Here is a 22,925-nt window from a genome sequence, read left to right as displayed (position 1 = left end):
TATATATAATACTTTATACTTACATAGTATCTTACATCCGAGGATCTTAAAGTACTTTAATTTCACATAGCATTAGCATAATATAATAGTCTTTTCATATTCTCTTTTATTTGTATTTGACTTCTTTCTTGCCTTTTGTCTTCCCTCCTCTCTTATCCATTGCCTATATACAATTATTCCTGCTTCTTTTATCTGTATCTCTATAGATTAATTCCCTTTGATATGTCCATACTGCATGCACCTGTGTATCTAGAATGAGTTCCTGCCTTCAGGTTTCTAATCAACTGAAAAAAATACAAATTCTAGAATTAAAAGAAAAACATACAAAGCCCAGCAATGCTGCTTTATATCTTAAATGTGCTCCTTTGTAGTTTAAAATATCAAGTCTCATTACAGAACAATGGGTAATATTGTTGGTAATTACAGTTTAAAAAGAAAGACTTCAAATTTCCTGACACAGAAAGCTACCTTTTGTGCTTGTTACACAGCCCAAGCTGCAACCATTGGAGCCAAGGGGTAGAGAGGTTCTGGAAACTGAGCAGAGTGAAGAACCAAGCGACAGTACTCCTGTTCTTCTACCTAAGCAGATTCTGATTACTCAGAATGCTTTTAACATCAGTTGGGAAATGTGTCTTTCAGGAGATCCTCCATGTCAACAGGCACCTACCTGGGGCCAGGGGAGTTAGACCCAGTACTATAAGTATGACCTGAGTTTCATGGAAATCAAATGAAGCTCAAAAGGTAAAATGGTCATCTTCAGGGGCTAATTTGAAGGGAAAAGCTCTTCAATAAATTGTTAGCCACCACAGAAGAAAATATCTCCCAGGAATAAAAATTTCCTTTTCTCTTATATACTCAGAGACTGGCTTAGTTTCCACGTTTATTCTAAATAATATTTTTTAGTATAAAATTACATTGGAAGAATCTTGTTAGCTATATCTATTCTCTTTAAAAACAATTTAAACTGTTGGCTAATCATATCTCTTGTGGTATTGGCTTCTGCTGCCTGATCAAAAGTGACGAATTTTCAGTTTTCTGTTGTTTCTCTTCAATAGCTTTGAATGTTTTTTTTTTTTTTTTTTTCTCATTCTCATGTAAGAAACAGGAACAACACAATAATAGTAACAGAACCATGTTATTTGCTTCTTGGTGGTAGGGAGCATCAAAAACTATGTTACACTTGCAGGCACAGGTGCCATGAATTCCTAACTAACATTCATCTCTTAATTAAAAAATAAATGAATCAAAAGAAAGAAGTCATACCTAGCTATAAAGTAATCATCAAATATGATGTTACTGTGACTATTGAAATTAGAGTCCTTTTTTGAACATAAAGCTAGAGGAGGGGATAAAAAGAAAGCAAGAAAACCAATGTACGTATATTTAAAGAAACTCTTACTCTTTGTTGTGGGACAGATCCAAAACTAAATAAAAATGTCGTATTTTTCTCATCCTGGTTTTCATATTGAAAAAAATGTTCTAAGAACAACTATTCCCATGAGGTTTTGGCCCAAGATGGCAGGATTCTTAGGGGGGAAAAAAAAAAAACAAAAACCAGATGATCTCACAAGACCTCCAACATCCAAAGCACACACACACAAAAAAAAAAGCTCACAAATCAGTTTGTACCACATGCCAGTATGTAGGGCCAAAAATGTGCTGAGAACAATCTACAGAAATATTGGTCTATTGAGCTGAAAAGAAATTCCAGAGCTACTTCAGTCTCAGGCTTAAAGTCAAAACCCAATTCTGACCACAAGAGTCTGATGGCCTTCTCACACTAATGGTTGTCTGTCATACATTGACTAAACATAAGCATTCAAAGAAGATGGTAGAAGGACCATCTTATTAGAAAGTGGCTAGTATATTTTCATATCCCAGTAGAACTCATCAACAAATTACAAATGATGAAACGAGCTACCCAGATGTTTATTGTTACAAGATGTATGGGGAGGGAAGGAGGCAGAGAAAAGATAGTTGATTGTACAGATATACTGTGGTAGAGTCGACTTTAAAGAGCAATTTTGGTCTTCTCAGTATACACCCACCTTGAGTTCTGTGGTCAGCAAAGCATGCTGAAGTTAATAAATGCTGCCACAATCTGCATACACAATATGATGCATACAATTACATACGCATTTAGTTTGTGACGTTACAAGACTGTACTAATAAGAAAGGTACTTGACGAGTAGTTATAACTGTAGGTACAACTGTAGTTAGGTGGAGTATTAAAATTATAAAATTATATAGAGGCTTTCTGCACTATGTTTACTGGGCTATAAACTAGCATAGATATAAAAGTGTTGATATAAACTAGCATAGATCCTTTTACTTCAGTGTCTGTTCTAGAACCAGCACTGAGCTTGACTTTATACATTTATTGTACACAATAGTATTCCCAGATTATCAAAAAATAAAACCTGAGGATAGAGAGACATCTGTTTTGGAACAGGATTTTCTGAAACATTTTGAAATTTTGCTAAAGAAAATACTACATGGAATACTCTTTTTTTTTTTTTTTTTTTTTTTTTTTTTGCCAGTTTTTAAAGTTATGAGTATAGAGAGGATCTCAGAAGAGAATAGTATATCAAACTCATGAGTGCAAGACAGATATTTATGACATGATTCACTTCAGCCTTAGAATGAAAGTGGGAGTAATAAAATGTGTGCAGAGGAGTATGCAAACTGTTGCATCCTCTGAATTCATTGAAGATGACGTGAAAAAGTTGTTTGGATGCTTTACTATGTGTGGATATCCTATAAGAAAATGCTAGTCTCGAAGTAAAAGAGGACAGAGATAAAGATGAGCATGATAGTGTTGACACTGCAATTAAACTTGAAAGTCTTTTTTTATGTTACACATTAAAAATCATGTTGGAGCCAATAAACAGAATGAATAAACAGTATCATTGTATGTGTATTATGTATCTATAAAAGTAGAATACAAGACTCTAGTGTAGTATTTCAGCTACATTTAGTTATTATAAGAGACATGACTGTTTCTCAGGAAAGCTTTGGGATAGGATAACCTTCAGGTTAACATAAGCCCTTAAATAAGTCAGTTGAATCTCTAATGTTGTCAATTCAGCCATATTAGGAGCACTTAATTCTCCTAAATACATTACAAAAGAAAAAGAAATTAGGATGAAAAAGGGTCAATAAAGAACAAATTGACCTCTTCAGTAATTGAAGGAAAAAACTCATTTGAGCTCCTGGGTGGTTCAGTCTCATGTTGTCTGCTCCCCTTTTTCTCCTGTGACATGCACAGAGCTCATTTGTCACCTCTGAGGAGGACTTTGGCCTATGCATATCCTTGGTGCCAGATAAAGCATCAGCAGCGTTTCTCTAGAACTCAAAAAGGCAGTTTAATAAGGACCTGGGCTCTGATTCACATGGCTGAATTAAACAGGAAAGCACACAGCAAGGCATGGCTAGAAAGTAACCATCCAAAATTACATGCAAAATTACACTTTTATTTTCATAACTTCAGACTGGGAGAAGGCAGTATGTGAGACAACTAGCCGGGAAAGACCATAACTTAACTAATAATTCAATACACAAACAAGATACCTTCTTCTATCTTGTTTATCTTTAAGGCCAAATGTCCATAGCTGTATCTTTAAATACAGCCTCTTCTTGCTCCAGTGGTGTATCAGCATAGATACCAACTTATTGACATGGCACAGAACAGTTTTTCAGTCTATATGTGCCAGGACAACAGAAGGAGAAATTTGTATTTACTTCAGATGTCTCGGGTAGAAAAGCATCCTCATTTTCCTTCTACTCTCTATCACTGCCTTAAAATGAGTTTCAAAAGGGAGGTAAAATGTGATATATAATCAGATTCTGTGTCACCATGGCATTTTTGACACAGTATAATGAAAAAGAAACATATGCAACATTGGATAGTTGGGGGCTATGTTACATTGGAGGTACAGAAAGGAAATGTAAATGAGTTGATTTTAACATTCCATTAGTGGATTTGCGCAATCAGTTTTAACTCTTAGTACTCGCTTAGGACAGTCACAAATCAGCAAACTGATTTTTTTTCAATTGTTTATATTTTCTATGGCATCTTTCTGTCCATATCAAAACTACCCTTTTCTTTTAGCAAAAATAGGAATTTTGAAACAACAACAACAAAAAAGAGAGCATCAAAAAAGAAGAATTGACTAATCGATAAAAATCTACTAAGACAAAAAAATACATAGTGCTTTAGAATCTTTTGACTGGCTGCGAACTTCAACTACTATACAAATATTACTGCTAATGCTGTTATTATTAAATTTAATTGTTTCAAACAAACAAGCATTTCCTAAGATAATTTTATTGAACAGTATTTTGTTACATGAAAATCACTAAAGTCTCTTCAAAATACTTCCTATACAGGAAGATATAAGAAAAAGGGAACACTGGGAAGGCTCACACTGCATTTTAAAGCCCACCTGACTGTTGCATGACAAATAAGCACATTGTATTATACACAGCACTTTTCCCTGCACAATGGTTTAAAAATATTGTGCTTTAGATTTTTTCTTCCATTAAAAATTTCTTACAATGTCATGCACATTAATTGAAGCAGATGTGAGTGAAAAGCAACCCTTGGATTTTATTATGTGAATTTAATTCAGGAAAAGGAGAAGGGGGGGGGGGGGGGGGAGTGGTTAGAAAAAGATGGCTCAACAAATTGTCGTGGATTTATTTTCTTCATTTATATTAGGTTACCTGGAATGAAAAGCTGCCCAATGGATGTTAGATATAATAGCTAGAGAGTTTAATATGATTTCTGCTGCAAGAAAAACTGGACCAGATAAAAAAATCCATATCTTAATGATAGGTAAATAATCCTTTAGTATCTCAGATGTACATGCTACAGGCAGGAACTCTCTATTCATGAAAACTCTTTTATTCCTGTATGCCATTACTGCAGAGATATTGCTATATTGGTAGATATACTTGTACACTGATAAATAGACTGCATAAACAATATGCCCCCCCATAAGCAAGATAATGCTAGTACATTCTAGCAATAATAGCTCCCCTGCAGGAGGCTAGATTTTTCCCTTTTTCTAAATGCTAACAAGAACTGCTCTACGGTTATCCATGTAATGAAAAACAGGGGCAAAATAAGTATAGTGCATAAAACTCTCTTTCACTCACCTCTTCCATCTCAGGTGATAATGTCACAGATTTATTTATACCCCCGTTCTCTGATGGCATGTGTGTGTGCATGTGTCCATGTGTATAAGACATTTTCTTATTGAATAAAGAAATTCATGCAGTTCTCCAGTGTCAACAAAGTTTTTGCTGCCTGTGAGATACCTGCATATATTGGATAGCTACTTCATTTCAAAGACTCTGATGAAGCCCATAATACAGGGGAATGTAGCACAAGTCCCTGCATGATGTACTGTAGGGTAAGCTGCTAAGAATCACTTGCAGCTCTGCATGGAGCCACATAGCTCTCTTTGATAAGTTGCCTAACCTGAGAAAGCTGAAAATGTGTCCATTATTGTAAAGACTGTTGAAAGAATAGAAGATTATTAGTCTTGGTAGTGACAAGATCGTGGAGACTGATTTAGTTAAAACACGTAGATGATCATGCTTTTAAAAAGGAACTCATTTATATTTTTTAAGTCACAAAAATGCTTTCTCAAATTTTTGGATGGCAGATTTGTATCATCAGAATTTATATTTGTTTTCAGAATAGTTTTCCATTATACAGGATTTCTGCGTAGAAGCTGCTTATGCAGGTACAAGGGCTTCCATGGGCACAGATACCTTCTCTGCTCATATGCACGCAAGCTGTGACCTGCAGCAAGCCTAGAGATACCCCCCACTCTTTGTGCTGATGGAAAGGCAGTCAAAGCCACAGCAATTGCTTTGTTTCACCTTTCTTTGGTCTGGATGACAAGGTCTGAAAGCAAGATCTGGCAGGCAACTCTCACATCAGGTTATATGCCTGTACTGGGAACGACCTTGAGAGCCTGGGGCAGAAAGAAGGCTACAATCTAACATACTTTTCTTTGAATATCCATATTGTCGCTTGAAATACATGACTCTTGCTGTATTGCAGAGCCCAAGTGCACACTGCCTACAAATCTGGGCTGTCCTTACTGTAAACAATATCAGTACTGGCTATGTGTGTTCATATCATACAGTGGCATATCATACAGTCTTGATTTTACTATGAGTTTTTATGTCTGTTTGTTTAATACAGAGCATAGCCACATCTAATCATTTTCTGAGAGAAGTGTAATCTCACAGTATGGGAAAATTATTTTTTTCCTTTTGTGGAGATGCATACACTTTCTATGATGAATGAAATGGAAAGAGCAAGAGGACGACCTAGGTTAGAAACAGACATTGATCTGGGTCTTGCTTTGGAAATGCTTTGCTTTAGGAGTGCCTACTTTGTTATCCATCTGCCTGTCCTCTCACAGAAACCACAGTAACAAACAATGCATTAGCTTAGAGGTTTTTAAAGGAAATGAATCCTGTTTTCCTTAAGCATGATCTGCTCTGTGCTTATAAATGAACAGAGGTTGAGAGGAAGAATGTAGGCAAATGAGTATTAGCCAGTAACATCATTTACAATACAATGTAGCTTCATTTTTTATAATGCCAATCACATAAAGGCTATACATTTATGTGTGGCATCACATGTTTACAGAGAGAAAATTTTGAAAAGTATATTAATATCAGGATGGGGAGGAAATCGTGAAAGTCAAAAGACAAAGATTTTTACTTATTATTTTTAACTTACATATTGAAAAAGATGGAGAGTCGGGTAGGAAGAGAAATGGGAGAGACTGTTACAGATGGCTGTAGGTAGGAGAATGTTCTTTCACCCAGCCATGGGAAGTGCACTATTATCAGATAGCACTACCAGAAAAGAGACCTACTGGAAGAAGGTACAAGTAGAAAAACGGGAAGAATTCTTTCAGCCCTGACTAAATTCCACCCACTGGGACCAAATTTTAACCTCTGGGGTTAGAAACCAGAGCATTTAGATGGACATGGTATGTAATGCAAAACTTGCTTTTGCAAACTTCCAGTAAGCTTTCAAAAGGAAAGAAAAAACTCAGGCTCAGTTTGTCATAAAATTCTTACATTTTTTCTTTGAGACAAGTCTATGTTCCCTCCTGTGCATCTCATTATCCTGGAAAACAAGTTACAGCAAGTCTGATATCCCTACTTGAATGGTTCTCCAACAATAAAACTTCAGAGGAACAATTGCTCTGTTCTGCTATTCATTGGGTTTTGACAATATTTTCCCCTTTCATTACATCAGCTCTGTGTAGAAAAAAAAAAGATATTCAACTTCAAAATTGATTTTAAGAATACAAAATTTAGTTCTGACTTTCAATAAAAATTAAACTGTTTTCAAATTCTCCATGAAATGAAAAAAATTCAAAAGAAATAATCAAAAAAGAATAATCTCAGGGTATTCAAAATATTAAATTTCTATAGGATTCAACTTTAATGTTGATACATTTAATTTCTGAATTTAAATTAAAAAATAGTAAAAAGTAAAGTGATAAGTCTAAGTGTTTAATTCCCCAAAAGATAGGAATGTAATGTTTTGACATAATTAGAATAGGTTGTTTTTTTCCCTCCCTATCTTTAAATGGAATTATTGGAAGGAAAAAAAGACCCAATTTTATAAAGCTTTTCATTTTTAATAGAATTTTAGATTTCAAAAGAGGATGTTGGTTGAATTTTCTTCAGCCTGCTTTAAAGAAGTTGTGCTATCTCCAAATATTAATATAACCCCAAAAACAAACCAATAGAAAAACAAACCTGTCTGCTACTTCTTCCACCTGTGATTTTCCTCTCCTTACTCATCAGCAACAGCAGCTGTAAGATGCCTCTCATTGGACAGCTATGTGCAAGACAATGCAAGACACTCTTGGGTTTGCTGGCCACTATTTAGTTCATTGGTCTGTTCGCACACACAGTCGATGGGAAAGCTGAGTTAAATGCAATTAACTGAAGATGAATACATCTTATACATCAGATTTTGGGAGATGTGAAGAGTTTTTCTCTTCTCTCTGGAATGTAAGTGGGATTTCGTTTCAGAGAGGACAGAGACATGGTACATGAGGTAGAATATGAATCTACACAAAAATCATGTTTCTTTATATGCCAGTTCCTTTTCCAGTGTCCAAGAAGAGTTAGTGATTCTCCTAAGCATTAGTGGAGCTGACTGCTTTGCCTCCACCTAGAGAAAAGTGCCACTAGCAGGTGTTAAAGTTGGTGTTACAGCTGCAAAAATCATCATGGTAAAAGTAAGAAAAGAAACAAACAGGGAAGGAATGTTCACCTGTATCTGAAGGTCTAGGTTTACAGGAAAGACTCCACAGAGGAGAGATCTCCAGAAAGAGATCCCTCCCTGTTTCACTCAGCCCCTAATTGGGGTCTAGGACCTTCAGGTCACACATGTGAACTGCCTTTACCTGTGTTCCCACGGCTGACTCAGTCCTTTCCTCAGGTTATCAATCAGTTTTTCAGGCCATGACCCAACAGTTGCCATAGAGCAGGAAAGTTGTAATGTTCCCATGACTCTTCAAAGGCAAATGGAAAACTGCTACCCCAAAGCCGGGTTCTCCATCTTCAGTGATCATGCAGAACTGTTGTTCTTGTCTGTCTCCTCTTTAATGTTCCATATTAGAGGATTCACATTCGTGCTTTTAGGTCTTTAAAAACAACATATGGGCTTTAGTATATATAAAATACTGCAAGCTGGAAGAAGAGAATGATGAAGTGTAAGATGATAATGACAGTGACAAGGATGCCTTTCTTAAGAGGCACAAAATGTAAGAGGATTGGGAGTGTTCATTAAATACTTGCTCAATTATATAACAATATTATTAATAAATATATTGGAGGGAAATATCATTCAGGATTCATAATTTTTAATGAATTAATTATATTTTAGGGCATTTTTATTTGCTATATATATGCAGTACTACACCACTCAATTTTACAGGAAAGGAAAGGAAAAAGTGCAAAATTTTTTGTAGGATAAAGAACAAGCTGCTGGTGGAGCTCAGAGTAGAACCTGAAAATCCCTTATCTGCGTACTAGAAAAAAAGAAATTGATGTAAATGTTATGTCATGAAACTGTTATTCTAACCACATCACGAATAAAATCCAAGTACAAATCTGCCATGTGCTGGGCGTCTACCATTTCAAATGGAAGAAATCATGCAAGGAAAACTGATCCCAGAAGATCTCCAAAAATTTCAAGCCTTTAATAAACTAAGCAATATTAGATTCTGGTTCTGTAGACCTTGCAACTGAGTTCACCTCAAAGCTATAAGGGAAACTAGATGTCTTACACTGTTTTGGGTACTATTTTCCAGTGCATCATTACTGAAAAGAGAAGTTATATAGGAACTGAAATCTAGTCACCCACTGACTGCGTCATGCACCATTTATGAATCTCAATTGCAAACCAGTGTATTCTTGGTACATGGAAAAGGATGATTCATCAGAAATAATACATGTAGAGAATGAATGGTTTAATTTAAGTCGTTACACTCATTTCACAATTGACAAGAACTCAACACTCATGTTTCTGTGAAGTGCTATGTGTTCTATGTATTCCTGATATATTCCTGTTAGCATCTGAACATTTCTGGGCTCTTGTACCTGCTGCCCTCAATTACTTCAACAAGGAATAGCTCTTTCTTGACTCTATTACCACTTCTACCTGCTGGGAAGAAGGGAAAAATGTCACTGTACTGGTAAATGGGAGTCCTGAGATATTTTCACTTATTGAAGGCTGGAAAACATCAGAAATCTTTGCCTCTTGAAATCACTAGAGAATATGGCTGTTGAAATTGAATCAGATTTTGAGAGATTCAATTTCCATAACTGGAAAACCTATTCATTTTGAGAAAAAGTAGACTTCTGCAGTGATCACATGGCTGGAGTCAGTAATTCCTGGGTTATCCTCTTCTTTCCATGTCCAGCTGGTTGGTCTTGGATAAAGCCTACAGTCAGGTTTGGGAAATCTGTCTCAGTTGTCTCATCTGTGAAATAGGCTAGCCTGATTAAGAATTACTTCTCCAGGGTAGCTCAAAGGGCTTGTGGGATTCTCCGGTTCATGTTTGTAAATGTAAATAAGGTCTGTGAATGTCAGAAGTTCTAACTTCAATATGTTATAACTTTACATACAGTTCAGGAACTTTATTACAAATCCCAGGGCAGATGCCAGCCTGGAAAATGAAAGTGATGGAGGAAAAACTAGAGAGAGCAGACAAGGATGTTAGAACAGGGAAAAGGAAATGAGTTGTGGAGGAGACAACACCGAGAGTCTCTGCTGTCATCAGTCTTACCCAAAATAGCCTTCCATACTGCCTTCTCAGCCACAAATAGGTTGCAACTTCACATAAACACTCACAGAATTGGGGCTTACAGAAAACAGGAAACACCACATAATATTTCTGGGAAGACAGACTTGGAAACACAAGTCCTTTCCTGGTATAGAGGACACAGTGGAGTCTGGGAGAACCATAGGGTCCTATGTGGAAGTTCACAAAAAAAAAAATCCCCTTTATGGTCTGTTTCATCTGAATCATTCTTCTTTTGAATCATGAGATAGATTACATTTGCTTTTGGCACTTTACTAACCCATGATAAAAATGTAGCTTGAAGTTCATCTAGTACTTCCTCTGGCTGAATTTACTGATTGTGCTGGGGTACATGAAATCCTTACCCACCCAAATATATTCTCTTGTGAGGAATTCCAACATCTACCCTTCTTAAACTCAAATAATACTGCCAAATTGTGGCTATTTGCTCTGAATACAGTGTAATTTCCCACTTCTCCTCCAACCCTGGACATATGATTCAATAAGATGCTCAAACTAAAGACTGATTTACTTATAAGGTGACAGGGAAAGAATTGCCACACTAGGTTATTCCCATAGATTTGTTATGTGAGAGCTGATGTTTCTTATTTGTGGAAAATAAATGACCATTTTGAAAACAGTCTTCTAAACAGCAGATGGGAATTTTTTGATGATTTAAGTAGGAATTAAGAAAAAGGAAATCAATATCTTACGATTACAAATTAATGGAAAATCTTAGAATCATAGAATCACCAAGGTCAGGAAAGAGCCCCCAAATCATCCAGTTCAACCGTCCACATGCCACCAATATTTCCCCACTAAACCTTACCTCTCAGTGCCACACCTCCATGTTCCTTAAACACTGGGAACAGTGACTCAACCACTTCCTTGTGCAGCCAGTTCCAGTGCCTGACCACTCTTTCAGAGAAGAATTTTTTCCTAATGTCCAACCTGAATGCTGGATATTTATGTTTTATCAAGTAAAGAATAGGAAATATTTTAACAACTACTACTTCTCTAAAATAAAATTTGATTCATGCACAACAGAAATAAAACAAAAACAGACTAATAAAATGAATTCAGATATGGCTGAGAGCAGAGCATGGAAGTACTCAGGGATATGTCGGGATAGCTGTATGATCTTATAGCAGCAGGTTCAAAGTACTGGTCAGCCCAGAATACACAAATGCAGAAGACTAGAGATAACCTTCCCTCAGGAGCTGTTATGCATCCTTCAGCATAGTATATATCCAAAACAGATCATCTTCTGATAAAGAGCTGACATTGAATTGAATTTATACATAGGTTCAATTAAAGATATAAACAGAATACACAGATTTGGCAGCTCAGCTCCCAAGATTTCCTTCAAAATCTTCTCTGAGCTCAGCAGCACAGTAATCAGTCAGAGAATCTGATTCTGTTGTTTATCTGTCTACCTTACATAAGCCACATCTGGGTCAGCATTCCAAAGAATACGAGCAGAGCTACTCAACTTTCTGCAACAGATTTCCTAAACTCTCTTCAGTGCAAAAAGTTCTTGCCTGCAGAAGCTTCAAGGAAAAAATCCATTTTTTTTCCTCCTGATAGTCTAAAATAGCACTAGGTAACTTCATTTTTAGGTAGGAAACAAGGTGAATGTTATGCAATACTGAAAACATTCATGTATGTGACCTGAAAGAAGATGCTTCTTGATTGATAATCCTATTCAACTTTCTGATTTGGTAGATTTTTTTGTAATTTGGGATAGAGGTAGAAAATTGATATCTTCCTTGGAGGTTTTTCTGTCCTGTGTGATTTTTCTTTTGATGGCCTTTGCCACTTATTCTATTTTGATTTTAATTTTCAGGCTTATTGAACTTGTGATATTTGTTTCTAAATGTCATTTTGAGGCCATCACTAGATGCTTTCCTTTCAATAGTGTTATCTTTTAGTTCTAGTTTTTCTTGATCATTTCTAAGCAGAAGTCCAATATCACATTCTTTTTCTTAAATTTATCTTAAGACCTTTTTTTTGTGGTCTCGGTACAATACTAAGACACACAGGCATGCATATGCATTTGATATAAGATGTAGTCCCACATGGTTTACTTGATAGATGGATGAATAAATCTTTATTTGTTTGAAATGTTTTCTGAATGGACATCAATGTTAAAAACTGTAATTGAGTGCCTCATAGACATTTTAAAAAATTCATCAATTTGAAACACCTGTTCCTTTAGTTTTTGGAATTTTATATAGTGTGAGAAACAATTTAAGATTATGACAATCTCATGAACCCATGTCCTACAAGTGCAACAGTGTAACTGCTCCCTGGCAACTACAGCATTGCATACTTGTAAAAATAACACAAAGAAAATGTTTAATGTATTTTTAGCCACCTTTTTGCTACTCCATAATTAAAGTAATTTAGAGCATGTATTAAACATTATTACATTGGCTTGCTGTTCTGATTTTAATGACTTTTGAAAAGAACCACAAATAACAGAAAAATAACTCTATGTTAATTAATAGCATCAATTTAAAGTGAAGTTAATGTCTCAGTTTACATTACTAATGCAAGCAGGATTTGACCCTTAGGAAGTCATGTGTGTGTCTCTGAATTACCAACACCAGCTGCCAGGTGGGCAGCTGATGTTGAAAAAAAGAAAGATTATATTGTTGTGTGAGTGAAACTTTTCCACCTAAAAGCATAGTATATATACACATGCACACATATATAGAGGTCTTTTTTTGGTAAATAACTAGAAGACTAAACTACAGCTGGAGAACATTTCAACCTTCTTGACGCTATGGAGAGAGGAGTTACACCAAATAATCTTGGGAGCGCAAAGAAAAGGCAGTAGAGAAAGATTGGGAAAGGGAGAGAAGCCTCAAGACGGTAGCCAAGTAAGACTTGGATAAGGAAGAGTTGAATCATTTAGATGATGGCTAAGGCTGAAGTTTACAGCAGAAGCCAAAATCCAGACTAAGCTGATGTCCCTCGTGTCTCTGCTGCCTAGGATCAATTTGTAACCATAAACATAATGATTATAATCCTGATTATTTTTGGACACAAAGTACTATAGCCTGCATTTCAAAGGGTTCACTAGCTTTTACCTATATTCTGGGTTCCATTTGACTCTTTCAGCCCATGATTATCAATGAGGGCTGCTTCAAAACACAGCTTCGAATACAAGGGCAATTATCAGTTCATCTGCTTCTTTTTGTTATTGGAAACATCAACTCCTTTCTTTCATTATTCAGCTCAAATGCAATTTGTACTGGGAGAGGGGGGAGGAGGGTTAAAGGCGGTAATGGGAGACAAGGAAAAAAATTGTTTTATATTAAAAAGAGATTTTAGAGTACTGTTTCTGAAGCATAGGAGCATGTTTCTGAAGCATGGAGGCCGGTAACAAGTGGTGTCCCCCAAGGGTCTGTCTTGGGACCGGTGCTCTTTAACATCTTTATTAATGACATCGATGAGGGAATTGAGTGCACCCTCAGCAAGTTTGCTGACGACACCAAGCTGAGTGGTGCGGTTGATACGGTGGAAGGAAGGGATGCCATTCAGAGGGACCTCGACAGGCTGGAGGGCTGGGCTCGGGTGAACCTAATGAGGTTCAACACGGCAAAGTGCAAGGTTTTGCATTTGGGCCGGAAGAACCCCAGGCAGCCGTACAGGCTGGGAGAAGTGGTCCTTGAGAGCAGCTCGGCAGAGAAGGACCTGGGGGTCCTGATGGACGAGAGACTGAACATGAGCCAGCAGTGCGCTCTGGCAGCTCGAAAGGCAAATGGGATCCTGGGCTCCATCAGGAGAGGGGTGGTCAGCAGGGACAGGGAGGTGATCGTCCCTCTCTACTCGGCTCTTGTGAGGCCCCATCTGGAGTACTGTGTCCAGGTGTGGAGCCCTCAGTACAAGAAAGACATTGAGATTTTGGAAAGGGTCCAGAGGAGGGCGACTAAGATGATCAGGGGGCTGGAGCACCTCCCCTATGAGGACAGGCTGAGGGAGTTGGGCTTGTTCAGCCTGGAGAAGAGAAGGCTGCGTGGTGACCTCATTGCAGCCTATCAATACCTGAAGGGAACCTACACCCACGAGGGGAGTAAACTCTTCAAAAGGGCTGACAACAGCAGGACTAGGGGAAATGGATCGAAGTTGAAGGAGGGAAGATTTAGGTTGGATGTTAGGGGGAAGTTCTATACAAGGAGAGTGGTTAGGCCCTGGAACGGGCTGCCCAGGGAGGTTGTGGATGCCCCGTCCTTGGATGTGTTTAAGGCCAGGTTGGACAGGGTCCTGGGCAACCTGACCTGAATGTGTGTGTTTGGTGGCCCTGCTAGGCAGGGGGGTTGGAACTACATGATCCTTGAGGTCCCTTCCAACCCGGGTGATTCTGATTCTGTGATTCATAGAAGGAATAAATTTCATTTTCTCTGTTCGTATTTAAGTGTTTAAACACTAAGCTTTCTCCTTGCTTTAAAGCATTACAACTTCTGCAATGATTTCTCAGTGGTATAGTAGATCTACAGGGTCAGAGTCCTAGTGTAATCTATAAAAAGCAACTATATTTTTTAAAAAGATTTTTTTCTTTTTCCTTTTCATATACCTTCTGCTTTGTGAAACACTGAAAATGCAGAATCCCAAATGCATATTCTCAGCTGGTGAGCAGTCTTTATTGAAGGAAATACTTTTAGAATACTATCTAGTTATGGATTTTGAAATCTTTTAGTAACACTAATTAAATAATTCTCTAAACACCTCACTTTTGAGATATAATTATCAGTCCCACCTTTTAGTAAAGTGTGTTTGTCTTGTGAAACCTCAAATATTAAGCCAGTGAATGCAGTGAGCAAAGACTTCTTGCTTCTCCACCCATTCAATTTCATTATTTCTAACCATTCTTTTGTCATTATGCCATACAGTGTTCCACTACTGGACATTTTGTATACTGGACATTTTGAAAACAATCGCAGTAATTTGTATATAAATGTTTTGAGGTCAACTCCTCAACTCTGAGTAGTTTCAAAAAAATTTCAGTTTTACCAAAAAAAAAGTTCATCAAGGTCTTCTTCAGTATGGAATGATAGAGTGCTTGAGAAACTGCCTGCTCCCATGCTTTTTCTTAGTATACTTCCCTAATGCTTTGGGCTAGAAGTCATAGAGGACCATGTTTAGAGGTGATGGTCTCCTTTGTTTGTAGATGACCACCGTAAGCAGTAGCGGTCCTATCCTTCCGGATGAGTGTATGGCTATGTTGTTGCATGTATGTGGATGTCCCAGCAAGCATTTGGCAGCTGTTGGGTTTCACAGACTGCCAGGAACAGATATTTTTCCTCACTCCAGCCAGTGAGAAACCAGTGAAAATCAGTGGACTAGACAAAACAGATCTGTGGACCCCTCAGCTCAGTCAGGATGTTCGTTTACTTAACTGTAACTTTGTTGACCAGAAGTATGGAGTAAGTGCACAGTCAGACCAGGAAATTTACAGGAATGTCATTTTTATTGATTATCCCCTTCTCACATCTTTAGAAGTGCAGGTATCCCTTCTGTGATGTGGTACATACATTTCTAAGAGTATAATTTGCAAACTTCTGCTGATAGTAAATGTTAGATACAGTTTTGAAAGGAAAATTCCACATTAAGTTAAAATTTCTATTAGCAGCTTTAGAAGAGTCTTCATCTTAAATATGAATGCCAAGGCCCAGCATAATTTCTGAAGTCATTAGGACTTTTCACATTTTTCCTTCTTGCCATTAAATTATTATGCTTTCCAACTCCTCTATAACCTTCTCATTTCTCAAAAGGACCTTTTATTTTGACTGACTATGTCAGTCAAAATATATTTAATTCCTGAATGTTTTCCTTTGTTCTTCCTTCCAACCACTTTTCATTTCTATAAAGCAGAGAATGCTCGACAGACTTTCATAGAATAACTTAACAGGTGAAAGAATTTACATCTCCCAATTTATGTTTATATTCCAAAGAAGATGAAGGATGCTCCCTAGTTTTTACACCTATTTTGATGCCAACAGAATGTACAGTCATCCAAAACATACAGTGATTTCAGTTCAAGCTTGGAAAGATCAAGATATGCAAGATCATTGTCTTTGTTCTGACCAGAATGTGCACCTAAATGACAATACTATAGCCCAGGCTCCTGAAATGAAGTCTCCTCAATAAAATGCCATAGATCATCATTGTATCTTCTGTTTTCATCTCTGCTTTGCTGGTTTAGATATTACTTCTCTCATAATGAACCACATTCCCAGATCAACATCTGGAAATAACTACACGCTCTACCCATCTTTCCCTCTGCAGGTTGAGAATAAGGATGTGTCCACCAACAGCAGTAAAGACTACATGAGATATGCAAGAGTTAAACTGGTTCAGTCTAAGCCCCTCCAGTGTGCTACCAGCCTGCAAAGAATTAAAAGAGAGAGCGAGAGAATGTTAAATTTTCCCAGTAATCTGATGAGCAGAAAGAGAGACAGACAGAGAGAGTTCACTTGTTTAATTTTCTAGCCAGCAGCTACAAGAGTGCTTCTATTAGGAGATATGAAAAGAGACAAAGAGATATAATAACTATAGATTGGCTTTGTTGTCCAGAAGTTCTAACTACGCTGGGGGGATGATGAAGTACAGAGGCATGCTCCCAAGCAATATTTTTTTACTTTAATATCATCATTTTAGTGCATCTCTAGCTGTACATTCGCTTAACACCACATGAAAATAAAGGTTTTAACATATCACTGCCTGGCCAGATAGCTGAAATGAAAGCTGGAAAAATACATTGACCTTGCTTTATTCTCCTTTGCATTCACTTTGTGAGATTCAGATTCAAATTTTGTTTGCCCAGTGTTTCAGATAGAAACCTTCCTAGAAACTTTTCTTCAACAGTTACATTTGCTTTGCCTTATCTTCAATTTGTCTTTTATTCCTTATTAGAAAAGAAGGACATATGCCACCTTCCTTTATAGTCTGTCCAGTCCACTGTTGTTAGATTTATCTAAAATTTATTTGTTAAATCCCTTACCTACACTTTTCTTCTTGTTCTAATTCATTCTAAGCAATACGCTATAGATCACCTGTCTCTTTCATTCATTCTTAAACAGAAATAGTACTGTTTCCCAAAGCACAAGCATTTGAGAGTTATGCATTTTCACATTTCTCATCCAAGATTGTTTTGTTCTCCCTTACTGCATCCCTCTTCTCCCAAGTGCTTGCCTGTATAAAAATAAAAATGCCTTAAGCAAATCCTTTCATAACCTTATATATTGGGATGGTTAGATCTGACAACAAATGAAACAACAAATTTCTAGGAATGGGTGCCTTAAAGCAAAAAACTGGGCAGGACTAGGTGTCCTGCAAACATTCCTGTTTTCATAAGCTAACTAACCTCCACTTAAAACACAGCAATTTGACTTTACTTCCACAAGGATCTGACCTTTGGAGATAGAGTCTCTTACAAATGTATGCTTCAACCAATAGCATTGCTACAAAATTTTTCTCCTTCTATATCTAGGAACTTAACAAAGAAGGTGACTTAATATAAATAAAAACCAGAAATATACCAGTAAGAGGAAACCAGCATTATTTCATTATTTTTTGAAATTTTCATATTATTTTGTTCCTATTCTGCAGTTTACTGAGCTCTAGCGTTAAATTACTGACACTCACTGTACCATACCAAGAGTGAGGTTTTGCTAGTATCAGTTAGGTAAGTATGCTACGTTAAGCCAATGGTCACCTAAGATTTCAGTGCTACACTGTATAGCTCAGAGATCTTCATTGACAGCCACCACAGAATATGAATCCAGATAGTCACAGGCTCCAAATGTTGTACAGGCTCCAGATTTAGGTCCACAGAGAGATCTTGGACAAGCCAATCCAATTTTTAAGCACTTCTGATATCCTTAACCTCCCACTCATCCACTGCCAAATCCTGAATCTTTAATTACATACACAGTGTTTAACTTTTTCACCAGGAGCAATTGAGAACTCTATCCAGAATACCAGCTAACCAAATGGTTTGGGCATTGCTCTTACATTAGAAGTTTGAAAAAGTTTGAGTCTTTGCTCCAGATCAAAGAAGATAAAGATTTGAACACTGTTCAGTGAATCTCAGAAGAATGATCTGATTGCAAGTGCTTAGTTTGCAGGATACATTTGTTTCTATGCATGAAATTCCTTACAGAGGTGATCTGATCCAGTGTTATGTGTCAAGTCTCACTGTGGATAGAAACGTTGAGAGCCCCCAGTACCTCAGAGCAGAATTTAGTCTGGCACTTCTCCTTGCCTGATGAGTGAATTATGCAATGCTAAAGCTTGATGGTTTCTGAGGGTCCAGTTTCTAGGTTCCTCACTCCTTGTGTTTTATGTGCTGCTTGTGACATATCACTCTGGGGCTGCGAATTTCTCTAAACTGCTAGGCTCCTAAAAATAATGTTTCATGACCTAAATCCTTTTATGGATCCAGCCCCCAGTTCACTACATACTCCCACATTAAGCCTAAGCTCATCTTTTATACTTGCTGCTCATTGCTAGCTGCCTATGACATATAGCTGGGGTCATTCTAATTCCCTGTAGTATAAGGTAGGGGATACACATGCAGGAGGTAGTTCATTATGGTATTATAATCATGCCCTGCTTATACCCCAAAGTCACTCAGTTCCATTAAAGGCCAGGAGAGTGATTGTGAACTGAATCCCGAAGTGACTAAGTAGCACTGTTTGGAGAGAAGGTCAATGAGGTCATGGTGGTATTCATGGTGATGGAAGCCCTCATGAATTCATCTAGTATTTTCAATTTCATTCTTTTCTCAGAAACTTTCTGAGCTTTAAATAATTACAGTCAATAATGCTACTTGTTTAGGGTTTTATTTCAGTAAACAATCCACATTCTTATTGTTAGTTTTTCATAAATTCAAACATTTTATGTTATATACAGGCTAAGCAGCTGGGCATATATTAACAAATCAGGAAAGCTCTGAAGCAATATCACAAGCCTTTTTATACCATGAGAACACCAATAACTGAAAGGACTGTCCAGTATAATCATTAGTATTTTCTTCTTTAAGCTCAGGAAAGGATATATATATGAGTTCTGAAGGGTACTGCCTGCACGCTATGAAATCAGAGAAGACAGTCACACACACAAGGAAACATTAGAAGTATTTTGACACTTACCTGTTTACTCTGTGGGTGATTTGCACAAATGTTTTTCAGGATATGCATGATAGAAGCAATCCTAGTGGCTGTATGCACCAGTGAGCACTCCCAGCTATTCCTCAATTGGGTATTAAGCAGTGATAGTTCAGGTTAAGATATGGAGAGAACTACTGATGAAGTACTGCAGTCAATCTAAACAGCCCTTACTCATGTATTTAGGTTCAGCTTGGGCTCCATGACCAGGATATAAATTTGCACAGATCTAAATTGTTTTCTGAACAGTTTGCCAAGACTTATGGAAGAAAATAAACTGAATTTAAAACCAAATTTTCTTCCTTTGTGTGAGAAAGAAAGGAGATTTTCCTAAGAGAAGGAGATACGTTTGGAAAGACTGTCGTCCTTTCCAACCTCATTCATCCTTTCTTCATCAGACATACAGTACAAGATAAGAAGAGCAAAACAGGCAAAGTCTTTGAAATTACTTTTGACAGTTATGCAAGAAACAAAATGAAAAAGTAAAAGTCAAATACGTCGCTTCCCCCCTAGAAGGATTTGTATTTTGCATTCTCAGATCCCTTTCAAATACTTTCATATCTACAATTCCCTGAGAAAAGCTAGAAAACTAATTCCTAAGTATAGAGTCCAGAAGAACACTATGTTTTTCAGCTTAACTGTCAAATTTGTACATAGGAAGAAAATACTACCTATTTTCTAAACAGTAACATGCAGAATCTACGGGATAGTACATGGTAACACTGACAAACACTGTAAGACATGAGATGAAAAGAAAATCTTAATCAGGGACAGCAGAGAAGAAGATCTGGCAGAGAATCTTAAAGACGGACTTGGTCAATGTTGATTCGATTCAATGACCACCAGTCAAGAAGTCTTTTTGTAGGCTATAGCTGGTATTGTAGTTAGGCCTCATAGTTAGTATATTTAATTTTTATTACATTTAATTTTTATGGATGCAAGTGGTCAAGACCTCAATTTCATGTCTGATGGAACCTGGTACGAGGCAAGGTCCTAACACCAAATTTGTGCACTTATTCAGAACCATCTGTTAAACAGAAGTGTTCTCTGACAGACTGCCACTTAGGTATTGGACTAATCCAACACCACTTAACTCATGAGTACTGACAAGATCAAAGTATAAACTGATATTGTCAATTTCTTACTATTACTGTTATTATTATTATTATATCATCACTCTTATTTCCCAATCATAAACGGAGTTCCATTTTGTGCTGGGCACTATAGAAAACTTACAAAAAATAATGTCCATAATTCAAGGGCTTTCCAAATAAAATTAGGAATTAGACAGGCAGTGAAAGTGTTCTAATTAGTGCCAACAAAAACAATGTGGTACCATAATTGTTATTTGCATCCTTGTTTGCCACTAAAATGTCATCATTTGCCAACAATAATCTCACTGTATTATTCAACATGATCCTACACTATTCTTACAATATGAAATAATTACAGTTGATGTAATCTGGAGAAAAATGTTCCTTCAAAACAGCCAACTATTCCTCTCTTTCCCACATGTAGTCCCATTCTTAGTTGAGACATCCAAAGTCACTTGAATGAGTGGACCAAACACTAGAAATAAGAAGGACTTGCACTGGGGCAAACCCAAAAGCTCCAAGAAATTTTCCAGATGTTCATGGTCTAACCCAGGCTGTTTCTCATTTTAAATAATAATTAAAAAATAATTGCAAAAAGCTCTAGCCTGAGCTTGTAAGTAGTAAGTAAGCCACCAGCCTATTAATGCAAAAGTATGCAAAGAGCAAGAAATAACACAAGCAAAAATGAAACCCTTTTCCTATGGATAGTGTGATTTTTTCTTTTTTTTTTTTTTTACCTTTTTTTTTTCTTTTTTTCATTTTGTTTTAAATCCTTGACGAGACACACATGCACAGTTTAGCATTCTGAAATCTCTTTTGCCAAAAATAGGGACAGGAAAACTTCTATCTTTAATTACTATCCTATTGTTGGTAAATTTTATAAATTATGATACTGTTACCTGAGGGCTTGCTGACAGACTGCATCAGTTTTCAGTTTGGCTCTAATCCCAGCCTCTATTTTTTCTTTCCAATCCTGGAATGTAGGAAAAAAAAAAAAAGGGGGGGGGGGGGGGTTTACTTCAACAAACCAACTTTTCTGAACACAGATTACTGTGCTATGTTGCTAAAATCAGGATCTAACACTGATCTCCTCAGCATTTAAGCTACACTATATACAGTACTGTCCGGTCTCTTCCCCAGATAATGGAGCTTATTTCATATGTGAATTCTTATGAAACCAGAGCAGAGTTCAGTCTGAGGTTGAAGCAATTGATTTGCCTGGATTTTGAACCATTGCTTAACTCTTTAAAGCCTAGTCAATAATTAACCAAGATTTGCCCTGTCCAGCACTCAGCCAGATGGACAGTGAAGAACTAGGTGTTCATTGCTGAAGAAAAAGCAACGTAAAAATAGACATGTAAAATTTACACGTCATAAGTCATTTCCAATGCTAGTGCTTTGAGAAATGCACAAACGCCTGAGAATGAATGAAAGGAATTATTAACAAGGAAAAAGAAAGTGCTTCAGTCATAGATGGAGAAGAAATAAAAAGAAGCCATTGTTGAGGGAATTGTCTGCCAGCTTTTTACTTTTGAGCCATCTGCATGGCAAGGGAATGTATTCATTTCCATAATTCAGAGCCAGTATTACACATAACCCAAAGAAGTCACCTGCCAAAGAGATGAAGGAGTAGGCAGAACACACAGCATTGCTTCCACAGTCGGGGAAGCAGCATGAGGCTTTCCATAGGGTGGCAGGAAATCCTTCACTTCAGCTAGGGCAGTGATCTTATCTACACATTCTAAGCTGTATTGGTTTCAGTCAGTGCTTGAATGACGAATTAAGGGTAAAATACTTGTGTGAGTTTTTCACATATTTCACTTAGCAAGCATTCATTTGAGTTCAACTTGGTATTGGGGAAATCCAACACAAAGCAGCAATTTTTTTGGAAATGTCTTCATTCAGATGAACCGTAGCCAATGGCACATAGTCATCGACAATGACATTCCTGCAAGCTTAAATATTCTAATTCCTGGACCCAGGCCAAAGTCCATGTTGATTATTTCCATTACTCTTCGGTTAAATGCCTGTCTGGCTATCAACTGGAGACCATACCCTTCATCCTGTAAGTCTGACACTTCCATTCCAGATAAAACTATGAAAAAAGCTTTCAGACAACTTATTCATTAGGACAATGAATAGCATTGTCAGACTGAATTTGGCAAATAGATTGGGCATAAATAAAAAGGAAAAATACTTCTTACAAATACCTGCTGCAATCCTGATACATACTTAGAATGGAAAGTATCAGAGTTAAGCCTTGTTTTTCACTGGGAACAATTCAACAGCACAGT

At 37.1% G+C, this 22,925-nt stretch overlaps 1 long non-coding RNA gene across 1 annotated transcript in view; it reads right to left on the bottom strand.

Annotated features, from left to right (window-relative positions):
- The window catches only part of LOC122158101, a 43,465-nt gene extending 21,889 nt beyond the window's left edge, over positions 1 to 21,576 (bottom strand). Inside the window, exon 1 of the long non-coding RNA XR_006168125.1 lies at positions 19,523 to 21,576. This is a non-coding gene — a long non-coding RNA (uncharacterized LOC122158101). The remainder of the gene's footprint in view (positions 1 to 19,522) is intronic.
- Positions 21,577 to 22,925: the final 1,349 nt, after the last annotated feature.

This window comes from Centrocercus urophasianus, unplaced genomic scaffold, assembly GCF_019232065.1.
Source record: "Centrocercus urophasianus isolate 14NV4802_14NV808 unplaced genomic scaffold, USGS_Curo_1.0 seq_14, whole genome shotgun sequence".
In the NCBI taxonomy this organism is placed as follows: Eukaryota; Metazoa; Chordata; class Aves; order Galliformes; family Phasianidae; genus Centrocercus; species Centrocercus urophasianus.
Note: the sequence above shows the minus strand (reverse complement) of the source record. Positions and strands in the feature narration are given on the sequence as shown.